Below are 3,641 nucleotides of genomic sequence, written 5' to 3'. Positions count from 1 at the left end.
GCTCCGCGCAGCTTGTGAAGCGAACTTATAGATGGCAAGTCGGGCCGTCTGGAACCAGTTGGACGTCGTGGACATTTTATGCGTTTGTGGTCTGGGATTCAACTTCGGGTATTTACTATGTGATAAATAAATGACTCCGTGGCCAGAAAGGTCGGTATTTCGCGTCTTTTCGGGCAATGCTTGAAACAAAATTGTTTACGACGTTCGCCAACGCGTGGACGACTTTCGCGTGTGTGTTCCCCTCCACGCAAAAACCTCCTCCCAAAGCATCTAAAATGTACACGGCTGTATCTATTCTTAATGCTTTGTACGATACTGTTTCGGAGCAGGCAAAATACCTACTCACAAGTTACGTACACGAGAGAATCGATTTACAAATTCTTTACAAGGCAGTTAAGCTCTCAACTCCTCGAAGTGAAATCGTCCATGTCGTCCGCTCGAAACCGTACTACACACCTAACTCGGCTCGCCATGGCCGCAAGCACTAGCTGAGTCGGTGTTTTTCCTGCGGGGAGCTATGCCACAGGGCACCGGTAGAAGATCGCTAAGTATCGAGAGACCCCGACGCGAAGGGTGCACTTCCCCTAGGTGGGTATCCGCCATGTTTGTGTGGCGCTGGAACACCAGCCAGCCGTCGAAGAAGATGAAGATGCTCCGGCGGACTAGTGCGTGCGCTATACGAACGACCTAGCTGCCCCTGCCTGCAACTGGTTTGTAAATAGTTTGTGCAAAGATTCTCCTGTGTACGTAACTTGTAAATAGGTCTTTTACCTGATCCGCACCAATATTTTCAGTAGAAACATACAGAGAAAATGCAATCATGGGAGGATATAGATTTACTTCGAAATATGCACGGAACAACGTTTTCGACCTCAAACACCAAAAATTTGCAGCTTGCGCGTGGTATAAGGGAAGCCACGACTGCATAAATCCACGATTGCCCCGTTCCGCTGCGCGAATGCCAACGCCTCAGCCTAAAAGATGCTCATAACAAAAAAGGCTTCCATTAGTACTGCTAAAACTTGCGCCTGTGAGCGAAAAAAATCGCCACCGACAAAGAAAACAATAGGAAAACTACCCAATACCTTTACCGGCGGTTGTTTATAAAGATTCTGCATGTCCACTGCTAGAGGCGCAGTGCTAAAGGTAACTTGGTTTGGAGGTAACAAAACTGTTTCGCATCAAAACATGACACATATCGAAGTGGGTGATGGGCCAATAATTGATAAAGGATTCACGCACGGTGCTAGCAACTACGGCTTCCTTAGTAACTTGTTTGCTCACCATAAGCTTCATTTTCGTGCATTATATGCTACTTTCGCAGAGAAAGGCCAACTTCCATTTTATTTCTTTATTTATTTGTTCAATACTGTAGGCCCGAGCAGGAGGTCAAATGTACGGAACTTTGGCACGGTTCAGAAATGTCGGCAAAGAAAATTGTTTCAAGATCATTGGCGGATCCAGAGGGGGGGTCCGGATGTCCTGACCCCTCCCTTAATTTTTGAATTTAAACCTCCAAGAAGATGACCACTCAGGTCGCAGAAAAAAGGTGAATTGATTACTTGTTGTATTCCTTGTGTTTTTGCTTTCCCGAAATTTCAGTGAATAAATAAGGCCCCTCCTCCTCCTCCTGCTCATCATCATCATCATCATCACTGATAGGAGCTGACTCCCCTCTCAGAAAAAGCCTGGGTCCGCCCCTGTGAATCAAGATTAACCGCTCACATATTTGCACAAAAATGCGTGTAGTACAAAATTCATGCAGGGGAAGGAGGAATTGCCCAAACCATCACAGAAGGAAAGATCCTACATGCTGCCTTATCACAGGCCTATTTAATTGTGTAGACGATCGCGCGTTGGCTTCACATTTTCTGCCGGTTCTACACACAGTAGAGGACCCTACGGTGAGAGAGATGCAATAGGTCGGTGACTGATGCGGGCTTATTCTGTGGTCTTGCTATGTTCAGCAAAGCTTTGCGTATCCCCAACCATCAGCGCCATTTGTGGCCTACTGTTAACCTCCACATGCCTTATATTACTGCTTTGCTCTGGGAAGTAGCAGACTAAAATGTGTGTCTCAGGCCGGCTTCTTCTCTTTTGAATAAGCCTTTCTCGCCGTGTTGTTTTTCATGCCGTCCTTTCAATGTTTCAGCTCGACCCTCGTCTGGATGGGGCCAGTTTCTCCGTTAAATAAATAACTCTCTTTTTCGCTTCCTATGCAGTTATTCTGCATGAGGAATGCGACATTTATACAGCGAATGATCAAACGTATGTTGCGGAAGCGTTCCAATCTCTAGAAAAGGCGTAGTCCTATAGATTTCACGAAGAAAGTATACTGTCTACTTCTTCGAATGCAGCGCTAACTACTTGCAAATAACTTGTTAAATATAAACGTCTCGAGATTGAGTTATTTTAGTGTTTTTTTTTCAGCGTCTCTTTTTTTAAAGAGGGTCTATTGTAAAGCTGACGGTTGGCTGCTGCAGTTGCACGTTTCAAGAGCGGACAATACGAACTGAATCTATCTACCTCTCAACCGTCTTTTCCGAATGTATCAGAGCCTAGCTGCTTGCGAATAAAGGTCTAACAACAACAGCAACTATCTCGGCTCGCAACGGTATAATGTCAGTCACGGAAGGCGAAAACAAACTCTCCACAGCACCGCACAGACGAAGACAAAGAGAGGGGGCGCGGTACAAGTGCTGCGCCCTCCTTCTTCCCACCTCCTTTGTGAGAGAAGAAATCATGCAGCGAGCAAAAAAAAAAAAAAAAAAACTGTGGTTGATTTTTCTGTCATAGGAATCGGTAAAACACATAAGTGAAAAGTGCAGCGAAATCTGCAGCTCACCATAATTTGCGGGTCGGCGGCTGTCTTGTGTTTGTGCTTGGCGAGCGACGTCCTGCTGGCGGGTCGCTTCGGCACAGGTGTACTGGCGTCATTTCCGAGACGGATATGATGTCAGTGAAATCTTGGTGTATCCCGGCATAAATCACTTTCGTGTTAAAATATAAAACCCGAAAACGAACAACCCGAAGTATAACGTACTCTTTAGTGCTAAAGGTTGCTTCCCCGCAAGAAGACCCTGCGTGCAGGCGTGCACCCTTTACAGGCCGCTTGCTTTGTTGTACTGGCGTCACTTCCGTGAAGGATATGACGTAAGCGAAATCTTCGTGAATCCCGGAATAAAACACTTTCGGGTTAAAATAAAAGAAAACACAGTGGGGCTCTTCGATTTACCATCTCGGACACACCGCGGATAGTCCGCGGGTAGTCCGAGGATTCCCCGAAGCCATAGGGATACGTGGGAAAATATAATGCCGGACTACTTCTCGGGGAGTCCGCGGTGAGTCCGAGACGGTAAATCGAAGGGCCCCAGCGTTACACACCAACGAGGAGCGCGTACACCCGCCGTATTGTATTGGCCAATGCTTGGACATTACACACAACGTTACGCTTTGAGGTCTAACGACGTTAAAGCAACAAATAACCGATTTTTGTGAATTATACTCTCTCCATCCCAAACGAAATGGAATCAAAACACCTTGAACAGACAGGTTGTTCTAATAGGGCCCAAGAACGTGTGAAAGTGGAATTTTTAGACCTGCCAACCTTACGTATGCTGTCAAAACGAATGCTGGCAACC

The sequence above is a fragment of the Haemaphysalis longicornis genome, unplaced genomic scaffold (assembly GCF_048455015.1).
Source record: "Haemaphysalis longicornis isolate Haplotype H1 unplaced genomic scaffold, Haemaphysalis longicornis Haplotype H1 scaffold_2, whole genome shotgun sequence".
In the NCBI taxonomy this organism is placed as follows: Eukaryota; Metazoa; Arthropoda; class Arachnida; order Ixodida; family Ixodidae; genus Haemaphysalis; species Haemaphysalis longicornis.
Note: the sequence above shows the minus strand (reverse complement) of the source record.